Here is a 23,309-nt window from a genome sequence, read left to right as displayed (position 1 = left end):
AAGAAGATACAACAGCGTGATGGAAATTAGACAAGTCAGATAATAAATATGTTTGTTTTTTGATAACCAGTGGAAGCATATTGTGTAGGTGAGAAGAGTGCTCTTCAAAACAGGATATGGGCATCTCCAGAGATTTACTGAAGGAGTGGCCAAATGCTGAACCACTCTTCTTAGCTGTAAAGATGGTTCAAGGCAGTATGCATTGAATGCATTACAGTTTCCTTTCGTTTTATAGCCTTATTCAACCAAGTGATAAGACAGAAAATAGCATAGTGTGCATTATTCTCTACTGGCAAACAACATGGGGTAAAGTTAGTCAATAAAGCTAATTGTACCTGGACAATCCAGTTAAAAGCATCATTAGCCAGTTGTCAGGACTACTGCTTCAGTCAACAGACACAACCAGTAGATATAACACACTTGGACATGTCTGAAGTTTAGGATTAGGTCTAGCCCCTCAAACTAAAGCTGAAGGCCTCTTTCAAGCAAACAAAAGCAGGCTGGGTTTTGCTGTTTGCAGATGCATGCTCTGCAGGGAGAGACACCATTCAAACTAATGACAGTAACAACAACGTTAATAATAATAGTACTAACGTATTGAAATGTGAAATAGCAGACCCCTAAGCAAACAGTTACTCTAGTTAGATAAGTTTGCACTGGATGTGGGTTTATTTGCAATGGGGAGCCAGGTCCAGACATTGCTAACCACTTTTGAAATAGTCCTCAGCTGCCATTTTTGTCTCCTAAGGCCTGTGTGCAAATGGAGTAGCTGATCATGGATAATAAGACTACCAAGAGTTATAGTTACTGATAATGAGTGTTTTGGAAGAGATATGGCATCTGTCTGCTTCAGGGGATGCCAGTTTTTCAGCCAGAGGCTGGGTGAGGAAGAGAAGGCAGCATGTCTGTTTCCTGAGGTCTCCCACAGACTTCTTTGGGATGTCCTCTCCTAGGTCCCCTCTGAAGTGCCACTGAGCGCTGCATCTGCAGCCTGACTTATTTGGTCAGCCCCTATCTATCTGTACTTAGTTACTAGCAAATTACTGAAGCTGTTTCCTTCAGGCTTGGCTTTGACCTGATAATCTATTTAAAGAGTTGAATAGGAGGGGATGACAAAGAAGTAGAACAGCAAACTGTTATTAACAGCACCAGATAAAGTCACCTCCTGCTCTGGGAGGCAGCACAACTGCATAGTTTCAGACTCCGGTTGGTTTGGGATCAGCTGCTGCCTCCACTGCCTTGCAGTTAAATTCTGGCCTCTTTCCCTTTGGAGGTCTGTCGAAGTGCTCAGAGATGATCCAGCTGGGCGAGTGTGTAACCAGGGCTGCTGCCCCAGCTGTCACAGCTCTCGTGGCTGAGGACACAGGAGTGAGACACGGTCTTGCTGGCCTTCAGCCAGGCAGCTGGGACTGCCACTGGTTTTGCCTCAGAGGCTGAAGGAAATTTTAAATAAATACTCTGTACAGGAGGCCAAATGCTGAGGCTCAGATTTAATGGAAATATTAATCCCAGAGGGAAGTGTGCATCATGCAGGGCTCCCACAATGAGATGCAGACTTCTGAAGATGTCTCTTAATGACATTATTTATGTTTATTTTTCAGTACTGTGGTAGCTCCCAGGAGCTATGAACCAAGTGCCTCTTAACCTCGGGACTCTATAAACACAGGCTAAAAGGATGATCCTGCTCCGGAAAGCTTTCTCTCTTCGGCAAGCTGACATTTGAGCTGATACAGTTTTACTTAAATTGAGCTAGTAAAATATACAGTGAGTACCTGTTTTTCCAGCTGGGTGCTTACCTGTGTCTCTCTGTGCTTCACTTGGCCACATTTCTTTCTCCTTTATGCATGGTGGAATTCCTTGTGAGACTTCACCATTTCTATTTTCAAGTGTGTGCTCTGATTCAGTAGTGCCTGTTAGTCACTTGGGATAGCGTAAATAAATAATAAAAAAAGCTTCTTTTTCCAGTTTTCCTGACTTTATTTCATCATGCTATGAGCTTTCTGAAGGGAGAATGCTGGTCTGTGAAGGAAGGTATGACATATCCCTCTGAGCCATACTCAACACGGTCTCTGTCCTAACTTGAAATGGGCCAAAATTAGGAGCTTATGGAGCATCTTATTCTGGCTGGACACATCTGGCAGGTTCTGGTCTGCTTTTCAAATTGTTTAACACTCATTTTCCCTGCTACACATGATAAAAGATATGAACACAATTAAAAGGCAACTCTGCTTTGGTCAAAATTATAGCCAAGTGTCATTTAGTATTCCATAGGGAAACAAACAGCAGCACAATTCTGATGAAATTAGGTGCCTTATCTATATAAATTATGTCCAGACTATTTTTTTTACACTGGTTGGAAGCACCATTGTCATTAATAGATACAGCTGGTGGAGCAAAGGTAGTTAATTTCTCCTGAAGTTTATTATGTACGGACTTGCTGTAGCCTAGTTGGCTCATTAAAGTTAACCTGGAATTAGTGCTTTACATGCTAGGCTGTCAATTACTGTTTTGGCTGATGTTCCATGAGTGTCAGAACAGTGCTTGTGGTCCAGCTGATGCTTTTGAAGGCAGAGCTGGGGTTGAGTGTTAAAGGCAGGAACTGCTGAAGCAGTTCCTGCCAAGCCAGGACCTCTTGGTGGCACAAGGGAATCCCAGCAGGAGGTCTGTGAGGATCACTGTAGTCCTGTCCTTCCCTCCCTCCTGCCCATCTATCTCCATGCATCCCTGCCCTCCCCACTGGTGCTCCTCTGTCCCTTGGTGGGTTAGCTTGGAAACCTGAACAGGCTAAAAAAATAACTCCACAAATAAAAGCAAATAGTCTGCTGCTGGTTAAGATCCCTGAGCAGATGGCAACTGACAGTGTGGCTTCATGGCAGAGGAACAGCAAAAACAAGGCAGTTACAAAGAGAGGGATTACCTCAGGGCAGATTTATATCAGCCACAGGTGATATCCAGGGAAGGGATAAGAAATATGGAGAAGAAAGACTTAATCCCAGCGTCAGTTGGAAATGTGTATCCTAATTTAACTACTTGTGGAATGCAAGTTCACCTGACTGTGCCCAACACTAACTCGATAATACTTGTGATGCATTCAGCTCTTCATGAATCTCTTGGGCTGGTAAAAGAGGTGACTGAGAGGAAATACAATAACACCATGAAGTACCATGAGTGGTATGGAAAAAAGAACAATTATTTACCTACTAATTGCATTAGGCACGAAGAGACATCTACTAAAATGATCAGGTGGCAAATTAAAAGGAAATGGAGTGAAATACTTTTTCTCACCATGCAGAACTAAACAGGCTGGATGGGAGTGATGGAACTCAGATGTCTGGAGTTGCATAGAGTTGCTCCACACATCAAACTACACTGATTAAGCCTGGAGGACACCCACTGGCAAAATATAAGAATTATGAAATTCTACTCATTAAGCAGGTGATCACAATTTATTGCATGTGCAGAGAAAAACCTATGCCCTAGGGCAAAAATTGTAGAAAAAATATTTATAGATCATAGCATACTTCAGCTTGGAGAGGGTCTCAGATGTCATCTGGTCCAACTCCTGCTCAAAGCAGGGCCAGCTGTGATGTCAGGTTAGGTTGTTACATGATGAAGTAATTTCAATGTCCATGTGGTATTCAGAAGACAGCTGGTCTAGATGTGAACAATCTACTTTTGTTCTCACTTTTCCTTACTTTTGAGTGTTTGACTTGTTAACAATGTTCTTGCAGTGCAAGAGTATTTCCTGGTGCTAGCATAGCAGAGACAGTCAGTTTAATGTGTAAGAGTTGCAACTTGTCCTAGCAATTATAAACCCCACCTGCAATTATTTTTAGGCATAAAAGGCTAAGCTACCTTTAAAAATCAGGTCTTAAGAGCTGTATGAATCTAGCAAAATTGCAACACTGCCATGAAGAAATGTGCTGAGGCATGTGAGGCTTTGGAAAATTGAGTCTGCTGACAGGCTGAATCTTGAGTGGCACCATGTTAGTGAACCAATTAAATTATGGGGGCTCATTTCTTAAAGCTATAACCCAATGGAATTTTGCATTGTTCAGCTGAAAGTTGGAATTAGTGAGTCAAAATCTTCCTTGAATTACACTAGTTAAACAATGACCTCAGCTTTGTTACTCCAGATTTCCATTTGACAAACACAGGGCCTTGTACTGCAAAAATGCAGTAGAAAGTGTTAAATTTACATCCAGTTTTGAAGAGAACTTTTTCCCATTTTCTCTGAAATAAAGTAGGTAGTGTGTCTTCCAGGAATATGATGAGAAAATAGTTTGTTTTAATTGAGAATTAAAATGGAAAATGAGAGGAGATGATAGCCTGCATGAAGGGATGCTTCATGCAGGACATGAAGCTTGAAACTTAGGAAAGTTTGAAGTTATGGATTCATGAACAGGCAGGAAAGTAAAATAGGTTCTAAACTTACATCTCAGTCTCTGATCTAGATTCATATTTACCAGGCAAGGCTTGGGGGTAAGTGTGAAAGGCTACAGCCTACCTGGCAGTGTCACTGACCATAGAATCATAGAAAGTCCTGAGTTGGAAGGGACCCACAAGGATCATCAAGTCCAGCTCCTGTCTCTGCATAGGACAACCACAAAATTCACACCATGTGTCTGAGGGCGTTGTCCAGTCTCTTCTTGAACACTGTCAGGCTTGGGGTTGTGACACCTCCCTGGGGAGCCTGTTCCAGTGCTCCATCAGCCTCTGGGTGAAAAACCTTTTCTGCAGCACGAAAGAAGAATAGCTTGGGGAAGGACAGCAATGAATACAGCCTCGTCGTGCAAAACAAACAAATGGGATCTAACTAAAGGAACTGGGAAGCAGAGGAGAGATGGGTCAACCCAAACGGGCTGTGCATGTACTGTGGAAAACAATGCTTGTATATACAGTAGATGACCTGTGCAAAGCAATGCAGTAGTGAAGTCCAAACACCAAAATGAAACTTTACAGCTTCATACAAGCCAGAATAAACCAGTGGCCTCTTAATGGCAAGAACGGCATGGTCACAGTTCAGTCTCCAGGAAGGGACTTCTCTGGTGGACACTCAATCAAAAGCTGTGGTCAGGAATCAGGAGGTCTGTTTTATAGTGTCTGGGAGAACTTATGTGCTATGTTGAGGCCACAAACCACCTATGACTTCATATGATTCAACAGTGAATCACATGAAGGAAAGATGCTTCCCTGCAAGGGATGACAAAAATGAATCAGGCACACAGACAAGGAAATCTTTCGTGGCAAAAGTGAGGCAGGGATATTTTCCTGACAGTTTTGCTCCATTGCTGTTTGCTACGTGTAATCTACTATCTCCTTTTAATGTACCAGCCTGTGGTGGGCTGTGTGGCCAAGATGCTGCTTCTGCCAACAAGCTCGCCTGCTACAGCCTTGAAGGAATGACATCCCACAGGCCACAGAAGCCAAAAGACCACCGCCCTCGCCAGGCAGTAAATGGGAACCATGGAGCCGAAGAGTGGAGTCCACAAACACATGAGGAGGTCAGAGTTGCACTGGCTAGCAGCCTGGTGAGGCAAAAACAAAGGCAGGAGCACCAGTGAAACACAGGTCATATGAGATAGCAAGGGACTGTGAACAATAGTGACAGTAAGATCAGTAACAGTGGTGTCTGCTAGCCAGAAGCTTGGAAAAGGTCCAGAATATGAAGAGCTTCAAGTTGCATGCTGATAGGAAGAGCCACAAACAAGGTAGATGGGTAAGCAGAACGGACAGCTGGACCCTGCCCTGCAGGGAGAAAGCAGCATGAAGACAAAACACCAAAACATGAAGTGGATTCAGTCAGCATCCAAGGGTTATGAGGCCTATCTTTCTGCAGTGGGAGTTCACTGAAAGACATGTCCTCAGGAAGAGTTGCATGTCCAGAAAATCCTGCCACAGTAAGTCAGAAAACGCTTGAGTAGGAAACAGAAAATAAGACTTGGAGAAAGTACTCCAGAAGCTGGAAAAAGACTAATTTGGATGCAGCAGCACCATGACTGTTTCTGCAGATCAGGTCACAGGCTACAAGGATAAAATGTCTGTAACGAGTCACTGAAGCACTCAGGTTTCACTGCCTGGAAACATTTCGAAGTGATGTCTACCATCCAACAGGTGAGAGAGCAGCACCCTGCTGCTGAAGCTGGTTGTGAAACTGGTGCTGGCCTGATCAGTGCTTAGCTGGACTACTGATTTTGCCACAAATGGGAAAAAAGCTCCTAACCAGTCTAAATTCTTTGTCTGAGGCTTTTGATTTTTATCTGTGTGGCTCTGCTGTGGAAAAAAAAAAAAAAAAATCAAAAAGTGTTTGTTATCATCTTACAAAGGTGATCACTACAGCAGGCGAAGGACTGCCCTTGTGCTGGTGTCCCGCAGAGGGGGATTCACAGGCTGCCCTGTCACTTCAGAGCACGCCTGGGTGATCTTCTTCTTTCACGAGAAGCAGCTTTTATTTGGGGGGGTGAGCATGGTCCTGCGCCTTGGGAGACATAACCGGGAGCAGCTCCCTGTTCGCCGGCCCACAGTGCCACCTCCTGGTTCTACCCCAGAGCTCACATATCCTGGTAAACCTTTGCTTCAGGACTTCCTGAAAGTTTTGCTGTGTGAATTTGGCTGGTAGATTAAGAGAAGGTAGAGTGTGTGGTGAACTACTCTAATATCTACCCTTTTTCGTTGTTGAATTTAATTCAGCTGTGGCAGTTCTCTGTCAACCCTGGATTAGGATATAGTTGTTTGTCTACTTTTCAGGTCCAGAGAGATCCTAGCAAGGCAGGAAGAAGATCCTCATCCATAAATCAGGCATTTTGAAATTCTAATAATCCTGAATATTCCATAAATTATGTTAGCGTGCTGGAGGTGGATTTTTTTTTTTTTTTCCTTTTTATAAATATCATCCTTTGAGTAATTCTCCCATTACTATAATTATTTAAGAAACAGATGTCAGTCCACCTGGGAAAGAGCTCCAGGGCACTACCCCATTCTCTGTTCAGATACATGAATTCCAGCCTTGCTTGTCACTGGGACAGACCTTTTGTGTTTACAGGTCTGGTCTCCTGCAACAGCAGGCAGCTGTGACCGTATAATTGCTTTCCTTTCCCTCTGTGTTCAGAGAGGTCTGCAAAGCCAGTGGTTACGGTAAATGCCCCTGGAAAAGCAATATTTCAAAGCCAAGTAAGCTAATAAACTGGGGAATATATTTGCCTGGAGTTGTGAATTTTGATTTATTTGCCTCTACTGAACACACTGAACCTCACTGACAGATTTTTGTCAAATCATATCAACAGTGCTGGATAGTTGTTGAACAAAACAGACACACCCCCTTCCCCCAGCTGGTTTGAGAAATACATGAGATCTCATCCTTCCTCAGCACCTGCTCTGCGTTGTTTAGGTTTTACCACACCAGAAAATATGGAGAGGTTCATTATTTAACATCTAGGGTTTCTATGCTGCAAATTGCTGCAAATCGACACATCCTCTCCGCTCTTTCATTTAGAATTTATCCTGAGTGGTAGAGTACTGAATTCTAGTACTGGGTGCTGATTTCTCTCATCACTGGATCTTTCTAGGAAGCACAACCTCTGTGAGGTTGTTATTCTGGGTCTAGTAAGTACATGTGCGACAGTGCCTCCTGCAGTTGATCTGTCTTCAACTCAGCTGAGCATTCAAACCCCAAATCTTTAATGTGTTTCTGGATAAAATCTTCTAAAAGTGAGATGTTTTATACTGAATCAGTTTAGGCCAGAGCTCTGCTTGGGATAATTTGGACTTTGAACTAGGTTTGCAGGTGTTTGAATTTCTGCAGGCCTCTTGAGGGCTTGAGCCAGCCTTTACATTTTTTCTGACCACAAGTTTTAGGAGCTAATATCTTTTTAATGTCACTTTTATACATACTGTACTGGCTTTGCCATAGACCACTTTTACTGAAACCAAATAAAAATAAAAGTCTGAGTGCTACATGGAGTTCAAATTCTGAATGCTTCAAAGAAATGTTGATAACTTCTACTCCCTTTTCCTGCAGCTGTGCACACAAAATCACTTTCTATGTAATTGCTAGTGTTTCTAGCAACTTTAATCAGAAGCCCTGAAAATCATTTGAACACAATAGCTGTGCCCATGTATATATATATATATATGGATGGATGGATGTACACACACATGCACTTACCACTCATCAAAAGCAGACTAGTGGGCCAGCTTTTCTGATGATCCAAGTCTCACTGTGTCAGCATTTTGAATCCATAGAAGCAATCCTCAGTGGAATTTCCAACCACTGCATTTTCCATCCCCAAGGCTTGCTCCACATATTAGCTTGACTAGCAGAAATATATTGATTAAAGATCTAATTGCTAAAATACACCCCAAATGCTTAGATAGGTAAAAGCCCAAGCCTTGATACAGTTTTATCAAGATGTAAGTAATACATACCAGGTATTATAGTGGCAGGGATTAATTAATTACCATGTGGGTTTTTGTGTGCAGGAACATGAGTGAGTTGTGGCCAATTTCACCTCTAAGGTCACCTTCTCTTCTCAGGTTTGTAACCAGTGTATATGTAGGCATCGTGGATACTTCTGCATCCTTCATAGCTAGATCATTTTTCTTCCTTGTTGAGGACTGTAATATCATTCTAAAGTATGTTTACCAGACTAACATGTAACTGTGTCTAAGCTCTAGTTGTGTGTGTGGTGAGGTATGAGTGGGTGGTTGTGCAAGGGAAAACTGGATCACTTTGATTGTGTAAGTGTAGTTAGATAAATGTCAGCAGCAGGAACTGCTTCTAGTCAGCTCAAAACACAATCCTGTCAAAATGGTGCCTTTGGATTCAATAAAACTTGCAAAGGGGAAACAGAAGTCCATGTTGCAGCAGAAATTTCCCACACCTATTGCTGCTTCTGTTGAATAAATGGCATCAGTAATTTTTAGTCCGTTAGGCTGTCCCAGACTGTGTTCTGCAAAGTGGAGGGAGTGCTTAGACATTCATTTCCAACTCCTTCCTATTATGGTTGTGGGTAGTGAAATGGAGAACCTGGTCTTCTTTGTAACTAGTTTCCAAAAATTGGCATGCTGATCAGCAGTTTTTGGTGAAGCCCCTGTTCAATGATTTGGTGCTCTATTTTTCAGAGCATGTTATTCTCTGAGAACCTCATTCTGGATTCTGTTGAGTGCTGGAGGAAGTAATTGTTAAGGGGAATTTAAAAAATGGATTAATGATAACAAGCCATTTTAAACACTGTAAAATACCCTTAGTGTACATTCTGCCACTTGAGGCATTGGTGTGTATAGGTCAAACAAGACAAGTGGTGATGAAAGGTATGCATTTTATTGGTGTTTATATATAGTGACTCATGTTGCTCAATTGAGATTTCTGTGCTTGTGAGTCATGTAGACCTGTGGAAAAAAATATTTCTGAAGCTTTGCCACTTCACAGTGATATTGTTAAGCCTAGGGTGATCCTGAACAATGGATTGGAGGAAGAAAAAGAACATCTTAGGGAAAATGTGAAGAAACCAATCCAGATATATTAAAAAGAAGAAGGGATAAGGTGGGCAGGCTTTGGTGGAGGCAGGGGAAAATGAAGAAGCAATATTTGTATTGAGGTACAAAATAAAATGGAGCTAGGAAGCTCTTAGCAAATGGTTGATATTGCTGATTTAATCCAGTGTGACACATTGGTCCATGTAATGGTCATCTGATTTATTTAGGCAAATGCATTAAAGTTCTTTTAATGCCAATTTTATAACGTCAGTTAACTGGCTACACTGAAGACTTCTACACTGTGACTGCTTGGCTGACCTGACCACTCAAAACCTATAAAGCTCAGAGTGCTGATCCTCACTAATCTGAGTCATGGCTTGAAGTTGCCATTAGTCATCCACATCGTCGAGGCTTCTTCGGTTCATTTGCCTCAGACTAACACACGTGATATGGCATGCTCATTTGTATGCAGCAGGGCAGATTTATCAAGATCCCTGCAGGAAAAGTTAGTTTAAGCCATCCTGCATTTGCAGGCCATCCTTCTTTGCTCAGGATGAAACTCGGTCCTTCCTATCAAGATTCAGCTTTGGCTCCGAGTCAATTCCTCAAACATTTCCTGGGGAAATGTTGCTATGTGAAGCATGGACAGAAGTGTCAGCTGAGACTCCACAAGCAGAAGGCAGCTGACAGCATGTGGTTGTCCCTGCTCAAAGGACATGATGGGTAGGAGTTACATTTTCTGCCTAGCTGAGTCTTTTCCAGACCTATCTTGCAGGAGGGCAGCAGAAGACATTAGAAAGATGTAAAGACAGAAGGAGTTTGCCTCCCACATAGACAACTTATGATACTAGTCTTTAATTTAGAAATGTCTTCAGGTGCAGATAGAGCTGAGAAGATTTTAATACTGATTCATTACTTTAATGCTCAGTGCTGGGGCCAGACATTCATGCAAATCTCATGGAAGTCAAAAGAATCTGCACAGGATGAATAGAGGCCACAGCGGTTGTGTATTAAACCATTCAGCTTATGTCATGTGCATACTGCATCACAGATGAAATGAAGACAGTGACAACTCTGCCACATGGGCCTGCCTATGGTAGGTAGGAAACACAAACAGAATGGAAAGTAGATGTTGCAGTTTGCCCATTTGCAGAGATTTCTCATCTGCCTTTGGGCACTCTCAGGGATTGAACTGGTTCAACAGGCAAGATTTCATCTGAGTTCACAAAATCTGATAAAAGAAGTAATATCTGTTGAGGCCTTTTCTTTTTTTTTTTTCCCTGAAAGGGTGCTCTGAATTAATACATTGGAGATATCAGCCTTGCACAAGACTAACTGGAGCAAGGGTTGTTTTGATAGTTATGAATTCCATACTCAGGCTCATGAGCTTCTCACTCAGCAACACTTTGACTCAAGGCTGAAATACTCTTGGTGACTGGAAGAGTAGATTGCAGAAATGGGGAGGGAGAAAGTCACAAAGGGTAGGAGGGAGCAGACAAAAGGCCATGGGTGCACAATAGAAGCAGAATTAAATTTCCCTAGACCTGTTACCACCTTCCTAGATCCTATGAGATCCTTCGTGGATCACAGAGCAGAGGACAGCTGTTATTTTTCACTGTGGTCAAGCAAACCCCATTGTCTGTCCCTACCAGAATGACCCACTGCACTGTTTTTTCAGCTGTTTTTCTCTTCCTTTCATGTGTGTTACAGACTAGGGAGAGCTGCTGAGAACACTGGTGAGTAAAAGCATGAAAAAGTCATCAGAAGAGGAGTGTGATTATTTTCTAAGTGTGGTAAGTGAAGGATGAAATGGACTTAAAATAGCATGTCTTGACTAGATCTTCCTTGTGAATTTTCAACTTTGTTACTCAGGAAACCGGACTGTTTCTAAGAAAGACTTCACTATGAAGAGAACTATACATTACATATGCATAACAGGTTGCCAAGACCTCAGTGGTTGAGAAGACAGAAAAGAGACTGGATATTTTTTTTTCGCCAGGTTGCTGGTACCAGTCCAGATGTTGGCACAGCTGAGTATCCCAAGTGTAGACCAGTATGTATTACTGCTGATGTTTCATTTGCTTCTGTTAAGTGATATGACGGTTTCAGTCTAGTCTCTGGATGACCCCCCAGATATGGAAGAGAGGCTTTTTTCTGTGGCAGAGTTAGCACAGAAAATGGTGGCTGGGACAATCAGTGACTTTCGGCCATTGTACAGTTCCCAGAAGTCAACATAGCAGCTAAGACAGAAGTTGCCAGTACCATTTCCAAGTGTTTTGGAAAGCAACAGATGTACTTATTTATCTGAAACCTTCTAAAAGTTCTAAAGAAGAAAAAAGTGAGGAAAGCTAGGGAGGTAGCTGGTGCTTATGACAAAGAGGTCATTCTGCTGAATAATAGGACTTGGGTAGAGTTGATTCTTCAGAGTGACAACATGCTAAGGGAGGATGTGCTTGCAGCTGGTGGCCCTCTCTCCTGCTCAGCTAGATCCTATAAATTAATCCTGAGAGTTTTTTCCAACATATTTGTTTTCACTGTAACATTTGCTCAGACAAGAAGAGAAAAAATGTGATAAACAGCATAAAAACTCTTTGAAGTATACTAGAGCATTTCATGCTAGCAATAGGTCAAGCTAACGTTTCCTTTCTCTAAAGCTTTCTGGAAGACATCCAGCAGCCTTTCATTCCAGCAATTATATATCTGTACTTTCAGACATTTGTGTTCTAATGGTTCCTTAGCTTTTTTTTTTTTTTTTTTCTGTCGCTTAAAATAATGATATCGCTAGATATATATTTAGTTGACCCTTCGGGCCATTAAACTAACTGTCTGAACATTCAGGAAAAGCAGCCAAGTCTGACATGGTGTTGTTAAATAAGGCAGCTTGCCAGAGCCTGGATACAGAAGCGTTGTGCATGAGAGCTTGACCAAAACACGAGCAGAAACCTGATAGCTGGAGGAATACCCTGTAGTTAACGGGCATGTAAACTGAGGAACCACTGTGAGATCAAATATCAGGTACTATTACACTCTGCTGCAATACAACATCTTTATGGTTCAAAGACCTATTTATACTGGAGTCCTTTGCCAGGCCTGAGCTGAGTGTATAAATGCAGACCTTCTCCACGTATAAGAAGGCATTTATTTTCTCTTAGTGAAACAGAGGTTCAGCTGTGACCTTTGTTGGCCCCAGCTCCCACCTCTTCCCAGGGCTCTCCTCAAGTGACTGTTTGAAGTTGGGGAGACCAGCAACAAGGGGAATTTGTATTTGGTTCCACTGAGGCTTAATGAGACCTTTATTATCACTTGTCACTGCCTCTACTGATGCAGGAGCTCTGAGAGTTTTTTAAACAGATCAAGGCACTTTTGAAACTCTTACCCCAAGGCAAATTGGTCACTTTGTCTGATCACAGCCTCTGTGCTGATATAAAGGTTCATCTGTGAGATTGCACAGACAGCTCTTGTAAAAGCCCCACTGACCTTGGTATGTGCTTCAAACGTTATGTACTTAGTATTAGTCAATAGCTGCTCAGCTGCTAAGTTTTCTTAGGGCTCTGTGTGTGTGTGTGTCTCAATCACCACAAGGGCAATATACATTCTTTGAAACAGCTAAGTAGCTTTTAGTGAGATATTGGAAAGGTGAGGTGGTAATAATAGCTGCAGAGTGGCCTTCCTTGTTAGCCAAAGTGCTATGGAAGGAATCTTGGCATTTTACAACGTACAGCTGCTGTGTTTGTAATAGGAGGACTTAGAAACCTTGAGGTGCTAAGTCTGCAGTAAAACTGTACAAATAACTGATTTGCTGTTTACAGGCTGTGCTAAAAAAAAAAATCCAAACTAGGAAAACAAACTACTTACATTCAGCTGACTTGAAAAAAAATTTAAAGGAAACAAATATTTGTTGTATAATTTTCTACATTATTTTTGTCTTTATAATGCAAGAAAGCAGTTTAGATGTATTGTGTAGCAAAGCTGGTTTGAAATTAAAAGCAAAGTAATGGTTTTGAAAAGTCAGTTCACAATTACAGGAGCTTAAACTACTGGACATTTGTAGTTACATAATTATAACATTAATAGCATGAATTGTGTATCACTTCTCGCCTTCAAGTGGGTGGATCAGTATTTACTGGAATTTTGTCTCATAACAGTGAAAAATATTATGTTTGTGGTACATTGCTTTGGAGAAATGTTTTTGATGTTTCCATGTTAAGGCCTTTTTCATTCAGATGTGTTTAACACTCCATAGTACACTGAGGTAGCATATTTTTGCAGAGCCAGGCGTGTCACTTGCTTTTGTATACTCCGTCAACCATGGAATTCTATAACTTGTGGTATTTAAGCAAAGTTTTAAACCACACTTTCAAACGGTAGTACCTAGGAGCCTATATTTTGAAAATAATCAAGTCTACCAGTAATTCAGAATATTTGATATTTTTTCCCACACATCTATTCACAGGAGGAAAAATAAAATTGTAAAATAATCTTCACATATCAAGAACCAAAATAAAATAATAAACATTCAAATTGCATGTAATACCAAAAACCATTCACGGAGGAACTGTGAATCAGCAAGTTAGTAGGAAATACTAATAGCTCTGATACACATCTGCTGTGTATTTTGATATCTTGTCTTGGTGCTTGAGTTCTCTTTTTGCTAATAGTTTCCCATATTTGTAAAATTCTTTGAGGTCTAGTTAAAAGCATATGAAGTAGGGCATTAATATTTTGTTGTCATTATCAACAGTGTTACTGCAAGTGACACGTTTTTTCTCTATTTCAGAACCTAAATGCTCTGTATTGCCTGCCTTCAAGGAGCACCAAATGTCCCTTCTCCCTCCTGGAAAGACTTTGCTGTAAGGACAGTTAAATACCAGCTGAAGCCTGTGTGTGTTGCAGGCATACCATTTTTTTACTTTTCTTTTGTTTGTTTGTTTATTTAGCCATCTATCTATCATCTATCTATCTATCTATCGGTCTGTCTGTCTATCTATATCTATCTATCTATCTATCTATCTATCTATCTATCTATCTATCTATCTATTTATTCTGTAGCATTTTAAGGCTGTAAATGAAAGAAAATGACAGCCCAAGCTGCTGCTTTTTGAATCTCAATCTCCAGCTTGTTGTTGTGGATTTTTTCTCATGAGAGGGCTCCAGTTACAACAGGACATCTGTCCAACTAGAGAGTCATAGTTCCTTTAACAGCCTGAAGCATTTTGGAGTTTGGGCCTTTACAGATTGAGTAAATTAAAACAAGTTTGTGGCACAAAAGCAGTTCCTGTGTTGTCCTGTGATCTCAGTGACCCTTGGCTGGGATCTTACATCCTCAGGAAGGGGCACCACCATTGCTGTCATTTGGTGGAACCACCTATTTGATTTATATCGAGAAGCTTGATATTAAAAGAAAAGCAGTACGTAAAAAAGTGATAAAATTAATACAAAACTTCTAGACCTTTTTTTTTTTTTAAACAAACAAACAACCAAACTCTTTCTTCCATCTATCTGTGCCTTAAGCAGCATTGTGTATCTGTACCACAGGGTACAGCAGCACAGTGGCTGTTGTCATCAGGAAGCAATTACCCCTCTAGCTATGAGTGCAAGGTCCCCCTCAGACCTCCTGGGGTCATGAGTAGTGAAGGAGAAGAATTAAAATGTCTTTCTTTTTTGAACAAACCTCCAAATAGACTTAATGAATGATGGGTTATATAAAAATATAATTTATTAAATATGTATAAATAGGCCAAAATTTCAGCTGCTGTGTAGTAGGTGTAGTGTCACTTCTGTGGGAGTATTGTGGGCTAGATCTTCAAAGGTGCATAAGTGTGGGAAGATGTGGGATTTGTTTGAGATTGTAGGTAGATGTGGTTCCTAAATTCCATTGTCTGCTTTAAGAGATTTTGACAATCATGACAGGCATCTCTTGCTGCTTTCAACCACCTAAATAACTTTGAAAACCTTCTCCCTGATGTCTGGAAAAGGCTGAGGATACATGAAGGACTAGCAGTGCACTGTAGCCTCCAGCTTCTTCTCCAAGAGGGCGGCCAGATCAGCAGGGTGGGCAATCTGCTGCCATGAGGAGCAGCTTCATGCGCACTCTCCCCACCATGCAGGCTGAGCACTCCCTCTAACTCATCTGGTATCATCCCTTTCGTGAGATAAATCTGGCATGAGAAATCAGAATCGATGAGAATACCAGCTTACAAAGCCTCCCACTAGGGGACTGACGTGCCTCATGGGGGGCTGCTCTCTCACTGGCATGGTGCTTGCAGTTCTTGCTGGGGAATAACTGATTCTTCATTGTGAATCTAAACAACAGAATTAGGCCTTATATTTTTCCTCAGTCCTATCTCAAGCTAAACTTCAGTGGAGTTAATAGCCCTCCACCTAATCAGAGTGGTAAGGACTTCAGGAGTTTGTCTATAATTAGGTTCGCTCTCGATCAGAGGCTGTCAGAGCAGATGGATTTGTTCCCCCACAGTGGCTGATAGAAGAAGACAGTCCAGGGTGTTGTAGTCTATGTGGTATGGGGGAAGCTGCTTTGCCGGGCTTGTGCTCTGCTGTCTAAAGGAGGGCTGGCAGAAAAAAAAAACTTATTTCCCTCCATATTTGCATGATTTTCCCGTCAAAGTTTCATTTTATTTTTCCAAGTTTAGGGATGTCCCATCAAGTAGCAGATAGGGAATATTTGAGATTCTCTCAAGTTATCAGAAGCCTGGAGGAGTTAGGCTGGATAATGGGGACAGGGAAAAGACATTTGCTTTCCAGTGAAGAGTGACATGATGGTTCATCCTGACAGCAGCCAAGTCCTCAGATGTGGTGAGACCTGCTGTGGCTGCTCCAGGGGAGGATGCTTTCTCAAGGCAGGGTGCTGCTGTTGAAGTATAACTCTTGCCTCCTGCTGTGGAGCTCTGCACTCAGGGTGGTCATTGGTGCCAGCACATAGGTGCTGCAGCAGGGCAGGCACTGGTGCTGCTCTGCCAAGGCAGGGGAGAGCTGCCCTGCGGGGAGGCAGTGAGGAGGAAGAGGGGGAGGGATTAACTCAGGGTCTTGCACTCATAACTGACTTGACAGATATGGGTCTGGGCTTTTCCCATGAAAAGGTATTGAGATCTCTGCAGCTTGTGGATAGTGTTGGGACACCTTCTCGTTAGGTTTGGCAGTCATAACAGGTAGCTGAGGATGGTAACACGTGAGAGTGACAGGTCCATTTCCCCTTTGCAGTGCAGCTCCTGGCAAGAGAACCTCTAAAGTCGTGGCTGAAACAGGATTTTGTTTAACAATCAAAATGCCTCAGCGGTAGGTTTATGTGTATTTTCAACAGTAACTAATGAGCGCATAGGTGGTTAAGGTGAACTCTAATGCCCCAGCTAAAAAATCTGAATGGGAGCTGAAATAGCCATTAAGTTATTCTTTTATTTCTGTTCATGGCGAGACAACAAATAGATCTGGATTTTTCCAGTGTACTTGCAGTTCATAGTCATTCATTTGGTTTCTTCAAGTAAATGACTCTGCAAATCTTTGCACGTTCACGATAGCACAGTTGCACATCACAATTCATGCTGTGATAGTTAATAGATATAAGACTCTGATCCTACTGAGTATGAAATCCTGGCATTAGTGAAATCAAACAAGAGTTTTGGCATCAATTTAATCAAGACTAGGTTTGAATCCCGATGCAGTCCTACTGAAAAGTTCTTTGTACTCTTGTATTCATGGTAAAGATGAAGTTTAAACGTGTATGTTGACTGAGTAATAGATGCAGACAGAGCTGTTTGAAAGAGAAGTCAAATATGCTGCATTGCTTGATTAGGGAATTTTTAGAACTCACACATAAGTCAGTAAATTAGAAGATTAAGCCTCTTTCCCTGCTAACATATCACTGTAGGCATTTTCGCTGAACTGCATGTTGCTGACGAGGTTTGGCAGTTGGTGAATGATTTTGCTCTTCATGAATATTTTTAAATGGTTGATTGACATCTGACAGGCACTTTTTCTTTAGATAACAATAAGTCAATTTTCCCCATCACTGTATTTATGGAGTCATTGCTCTCCTCATTTCCAAATGTGACACAGGTTTTCATGGTCTGGACCCTCCCCAAAAGCACACTATGGGAAAGTCGCATTCACACAGTTACTTGTAAGACTTTGCAGGTCTGGGGCACCTTGCACATCGCCCGGGGCATGTGACTACCAGGAATTAAAGCAACATGAATATCCAGCAATGAAAATGCAAGTGACTGTTGGCAGCTCTCATATTTATGCAGACCAGGAACGGTGTTATTGGGCTTTTGACCAGGAGATGGCAGGGTCGTGCTGTTCATGCAGCCTTTACCAGCACTAGTCGCTGATCCTGTACCTTTCCAGGACGGGATTTTAGAGCTCTCCCAAGAGCTTCTGTATCTTGTTTAAAAGATATCAAGCCTGTGACTGGCATTTAAGGAAATTATACTGTCTGTGCTCAGCAGTTTATTTAAGGAACTATCACTCTTGACCTGAGACTGACCTGAGTTAAATCCCCCAGATTCAACCAATCTCAAGCTTTATGAAAGTGCAGATGAAGAACAGAAATTTCAATGTTGGCTGTCTTTTCTCCTGATACTCCTGTTCCTCTGCTTGTTCCTCAGACACCTAAAAAACTACACAGTAGGTGATGACCTTTTCTTTACCCTCCTTCTCCCTGCTGATTTGCTTTTCCTAAGTATACTCTGAAATGAGTTTGGTGTGTTTTTTGTTGTTGTTGTTGTTGTTGTTGTTGTCTTCATCATCAGCACAGTTCCCTCAGACTTTTAAGTTCTGATAGACAGTGGAATGATGCTTTCATGCATGGCATGGTGAGGGAATTCTTAACCTGCTGTACCTACTGAGCTCCATCTCATTCAGCAGTCACAAAATCATACAGATAAAGAAAATGTCGCTGCCTGTTGGCATTGAGGGAAAAGCCTACATAGTTTGGCTTAAGGAAAAAAAAAAACAAACCAAACCAAAAACAACCAAAAAACCAAGGCAATTTGTGCTGACCTCTTGGTAAATACAACAGCTTTCACCTGCTAAATTTTATAGCCCTACCCAAGAAATGAGTTATGTACTGCAGTGACTTTTGGACCTATTTTGGGTAGTGGCTGAGGCCAAGTAAGCTACCTGGAAAGCCCAATTTTTGCTATTCTATTACGTATGAATAAGGGGGTTGTCACAAAAATGAAATTGTATTTTGAAGTAAATCATTAATCACAGTGACAGCAGTGGCAGTGATTAAATGGTTCAACAGGAAGCTTGTGTCTGATCCATAACAGTCACTGGAACTACTTTTTAGTCATTAGCAATGTGTTGCTTTAAGTTTGGGAGACCACAGTGTGTGCCATCTCTGTGGACAGTGCCCAGGCCATTTGTGCCCAGGCAGGACTTGTGTCTGCAGAGCTCACCTGTCTTTCAGTGCTATCCCATTCCTGCCTGCTCCCCGTTGCACCTGAGAGGTGTTTCAGCATGAGAAAACTCAGGTTCACCAGTTCACCCATCCTGCTGCCAGCCCAGTTCCTGCTGCCAGATGTGCTCTCACTGCCTGCCTGCACTGTGCCAGACAGCCCATGGGGAGAGGTCAGTGGCATCCGTGCTGGCCCAAAATATGCCTGGGCATTGCCTCGAGGCAGCCAAAACCATGCCAGAAACTAGGCTGACTCACATTGGAGAGGGTCACTGCCAGTGTGTGGACCCATGCTGGAGGAGAGATGTGCAGCGTGAGGCGGGGAGGTGCTGTGTGCCCTGGGTTTACAGCCTGGAAGGACACTATGAGTCTGCAAGATGTCCTGGGTGACGTGTTGAGGGCTGGGGAAGATTTGGCTAGAGGCTGCTGTGCCCCCATTGTGCCTGTCCTGCTGGGAAAGGTGCAGTGTTAAGATGAGCCAGTCACTCCTGAGTGCAGGAGAGCCAGCCAGGCTTGTGCCAGATGTGAACCCTTGCCAAAGCCACCGCGTAGGCAGGACAGCTGGCCACAGCGCTCAGAGAAGATGATGGCCTCACGCAGGTGTGGTCTGAGGGACACTGGTTCTTCTCGGACTCAGGTCCTCAGCTAACAAATGTGCTTTTCATGCAAGCAATGGAACAGGGTGAATGGCAAAGCTGCATGGAGAGGGACCATCCTCAATTTTTTCTGTAGTTCCCTCCCTGGCCCCATCGCTGCAGCTGGGGCAGGCTTCCTCCTTTCTCCCTCCTCCTTGGTGCTGGAGGGCTTTAATGGCGATTGCTGTCTCATGGTTTGTCTGTACAGCAGCTGTGTGGACAGCATAACATCATCAAGACAGGAGCAGCAAGTAGGCAGCATTAAGCCTGTCTTTGTCAAGAGCCCTGGGCTGTTATTGGAGTACATGCTCTGATTCTGGCACAGTTCATTGGGCATAAGCAGGACTTTAATCCTGAGCAGCATGCATGATTTACAGCTGTCACCTTTGTATTATCCTCCTGCCAGAGCCTCAGTACCCAGAGCTGCTCCAAGCCATGCTGTATTACAGCAGAAGTGATTGTGTCAGACTAAACGCAGGGCACGGCTGAACTGCTCTGCAGCAGGACAGACACCAGGGAAAGAGATTTGTGTTAATGTCAAAAGCAAATGGGAACACTAGTTTGAAGACTATTTTGAAACAACCTGCCCAGCCAGGTTTAGTCTGGTAACACCGTAGATGTTGCCTCTCTGGCATCACTCTTACAAGGGAGCCAATCCACAGCATGGGAAAAAAAAGGATTTTCAAGCAAATTTTCCCATTTCAAGATCCTCTCTGAAAGCTCCCATGCAAAATAGTGTTTTGGTACCAGGGGATTCAGACAAACTGGCCATAGTTATAATAATCTTGTTTCCAAGTTACTGTTTGAGACGTTTTGAAGAACCTGTAATTCACTGCTTTTTGCACCCAAACCACTTCAGGAAGGGGATGAGGTTGGTGTGCATTGCTTGAGTTTTTTGCACTGACACACAAGGAAGGAAACTGTATTCCACACCAGGCCTGGAGATCAGTTCATTAACATTATCTCTGACTTTTTTTCTCAGCTGCCTTTTCTTTTGTTCTGGTGTAGATCCTTTTTTTGTCAGCTCGTTCCCTTCTCATTCAGAGGACCAGCTGGTCTCTGTTCTTCTGAAAAGGGCCTTGCAGTGTTTTCCAGTAATTGCTCAGCACACCCTGGCATACAGCTGGGAAAGGCGTTCCTCCCGTCATTGGTAAGACACATTTGTGTTTTTTTTACAAACTGGGGGGAGTTTCAGAGAGTCTGCAGCATGCAGAGGCTGCTCGCTTTTATTTGGTTGCCTGATCATTTTATAAAAGCTTTCAGTTGAATGAATAGAAGGAGGAAGTCTTTGCATGTGGAGGTTTGAATAGGCAAAAGTAGCTAAATGGGGAACTGCCACTCCTCATTCATTGGGTGTGTTTAGCAGCCACTACTTGTGGGTCCCAGGGGAGCTCACAGACCAGGGTTTCTGGGTGCAAACTCACCTGGCAACACATGGGGTCTGGTGTCTGCGGCATGGCTTGTGGCAGTTCGCGCATGAGAAGGGAGTCATAAAGAAGAGCATTGTAGATTTGCTCAAGCATCATGAAGTTACTTTTTCAAACAACTTCTGAAGCCTTTTAAGTTTGTTTTCTCCTCTTCAAACTCTATGTTTTTAATTTTTTCCCTGAGATTTTGAAGTCTAGGGCTGCAGTGTCTTGTGTAACCATAGGAAACTGTCCTAGTGACTGTCCTAGGAAAAATATCATATGGGCTGACTCTACTCTCTGTGTAGGATACAGATATGGGTCAGAAAGACCAGATCAGCTTGGGGACTGGCAATGCCAAGCACCAGGGCACATAGAAAAGCTGAATGTTGTGAGCACTGCACAGCATCCCTTTGGCGAGGGACAAGCACTGATGGGGCAGCCAGTAGCATCAGAAGGAAAAGCACCTTGTCACAGGACTATAAGCCCAGGTTCAAGTACTTCCTAAATCTTACAGGATTTAAACCTGCATTTTCTACTTCACAGGAGAAAATCCTGGGAAACAGCTTTCGGAGCAATTTGAGGTAAGGACTGTCCCCTTGCCCCATCGAAGCTGTTGGATGCCAAAATACTTTCAAAAATCCAGACCTAATTCCTTTCCAAAACACAAAGTTTATGCCAGTAAAGTTTATGCCCTTTTTGTTTGAATTTCTGGTGGCTAACCTAAGCAGCTCCTTGGCATGCTGGCTGCTGTGAGTTGAATTACTTGCCTGTGCTCGTCATGAGTCTGAATCCAAAACTTGCTGTCTGGTTTCCTTCGTGCATCCCGCTCTAAGCATTTATTTCCCCCAGCTATTGACAGTTTATCTCCAAAGCTGCTACCAGTCAGTGGAGTGTTCATTCAGAGTGTGCTCCCTCAGACCTTGAGCCCAGGGTTCAGCAGAGAGATGGGAAGGAAAGAAGCCGTTGTGTTCAACGAGTGATTTCAGTCCTGTTGGGTTCAGGTTTTGCTTTCCTTTTAGAAGCCATCCAGGATGTGTTCCCTGTGTGCATGGATGAAGCCCTGGCCTTGGGCTACCTGCTGAGCCATTACACTGGACCTGCAGACCCCAGGGATCTTGGGGTGCTGGAGCACGGCATGCCAATGGGCTGTGGGGGTCTGAGGCTGTGAGCGCGGTGTGAGGTTTGTCTGCAGGGAGCTGAGCTGGTGTCCCCCCGTGGGGCTTCCCTAAGGTAGGACCATCTCCACGAAACCTCTGTGCTTCGGTGCCTTTGCTGGCATACTGGTAAAGCACAAGAGATCATTTTGGGCTCCATCTGTAAGGCAGGTCTGGGAAGCTGCTAAAATCCTTCTGGCTGCCCAAGGGAATTTTAGCACTCATTTATTAATATATCATTTCTAGAAGGTCCTCGCTCATAAACACCTGTCCTCCATGTCCTCCTTGGCTATTTTCCTCTGTTCTCCACTGCAGCCAAAATTTCATTTCCTTTTGAAGGATTAGGAGATGCTGCTTCCAAGAACTGTCTGGAAAATATTACTTAAACATCAAAAGACCCTTTAACACAGATGCTGGAAATATTACCTCCTAGCAACTTCAGAAACAACTTGAAATAGCAGAGGTGCCCACAGTGCAGCCTAAAGGTGGAATGTAACCTGTAATGTCCTGGAGTGTGGCCTAGGGCTGCCTTCCTAGTGACTGACATCTGGGAGCACAGGTCTGGTGGTGATGCAGGGTTTCCATGGCAGGTGATGGTAAACAGGATTATCTGCTTGTTAGGAAGACAGAAGATGGTGTGCCTGCCTCTATTTGAAAGTAATAAGTTTTGAAGTTATTTAGAGAATGGTTGCTGTCTTTGAACACCCCTTGTATGTAATAAAGAAGGGGTTAGCAACACAGGTAAGATTGTATCAAGTTTTCAATTTTTTTACTTAGATGTTGTCTTTTTTCACCAGATAATAATCCCTTCAAAAGGAGATCTTTACCTTTCTTTAAATGGACACACAGCTTGGCCCATTTGCTTGACATCTTAATTTAAGAGTAGTTATTTCCCTGTACTGCTATAAGGATTTCCATTTTGGAAACTACACTGTTTGTGAAAGCATTTGAATTACGAGATTTATTGACCACCTTCGTGACACAGGAAAATGGATCTGCAGTCCTTCCTCAATTAACAGTTCTCTCCTCTGTTTCACATTAAGCACGTATTGAAGTCTCATCCCATCTGGTGTTTCTAATAGCTGCCAGATTCAGAAGGAGATACCGGGTCTAATTCTGCCCCAGATACTAAGTCATGAATCCCAAGATGAAGCATCAAACACAAGTCAATAGGTACAAAGGACTGAGGAGGTACTTGGGAGACTTTCTTGACAAGGAGTGC

This window comes from Patagioenas fasciata, chromosome 3, assembly GCF_037038585.1.
Source record: "Patagioenas fasciata isolate bPatFas1 chromosome 3, bPatFas1.hap1, whole genome shotgun sequence".
NCBI classification, from domain to species: Eukaryota; Metazoa; Chordata; class Aves; order Columbiformes; family Columbidae; genus Patagioenas; species Patagioenas fasciata.
This window is presented reverse-complemented; position numbering follows the sequence as displayed.